At 42.3% G+C, this 653-nt stretch overlaps 1 non-coding gene across 1 annotated transcript; it reads left to right on the top strand.

The window, feature by feature from the left end:
- Window positions 1-332: 332 nt before the first annotated feature.
- On the top strand, window positions 333-440 carry LOC112761257 (small nucleolar RNA R71). Its single transcript, XR_003181661.1, has one exon. It is a non-coding gene; the product is annotated as a small nucleolar RNA R71 (small nucleolar RNA).
- The last annotated feature ends 213 nt before the right edge of the window (window positions 441-653 follow it).

Below are 653 nucleotides of genomic sequence, written 5' to 3'. Positions count from 1 at the left end.
TAAGAAGCCTCTTGAGTACTTTTGGATGCAGCTTGCATTCCATTCAGACTCTGAGAAATCATATTGACTTGCTGAGTCAATATTTTGTTCTGAGCCAATATGGCATTCAGAGTATCAACTTCAAGAACTCCCTTCTTCTGAGGCATCCCATTACTCACAGGATTCCTCTCAGAAGTGTACATGAACTGGTTATTAGCAACCATGTCAATGAGTTCTTGGGCTTCTGCAGGCATTTTCTTTAGGTGAATGGATCCACCTGCAGAAGTGTCCAATGACATCTTTGATAGCTCAAATAAACTATCATAGAATATATCCAGGATGGTCCATTCTGAAAGCATGTCAGAAGGGCACTTTTTGGTCAGCTGCTTGTATCTTTCCCAAGCTTCATAGAGGGATTCACCTTCCTTCTGTCTGAAGGTCTGAACATCTACTCTAAGCTTGCTCAGCTTTTGACGAGGAAAGAACTTGGCTAAGAAAGCCGTGACCAGCTTATCCCAAGAGTTCAGGCTATCTCTGGGTTGAGAGTCCAACCACACTCTAGCTCTGTCTCTTACAGCAAAAGGGAAAAGCATGAGCCTGTAGACTTCAGGATCTACTCTATTAGTCTTAACAGTATCACAGATCTGCAAGAATTCAGTTAAGAACTGAAAAGG

The sequence above is a fragment of the Arachis hypogaea genome, chromosome 16 (assembly GCF_003086295.3).
Source record: "Arachis hypogaea cultivar Tifrunner chromosome 16, arahy.Tifrunner.gnm2.J5K5, whole genome shotgun sequence".
Classification (NCBI taxonomy): domain Eukaryota; kingdom Viridiplantae; phylum Streptophyta; class Magnoliopsida; order Fabales; family Fabaceae; genus Arachis; species Arachis hypogaea.
The sequence above is the reverse complement of the archived record's forward strand: the minus strand, read 5'-3'. Positions and strand labels throughout refer to the sequence as shown.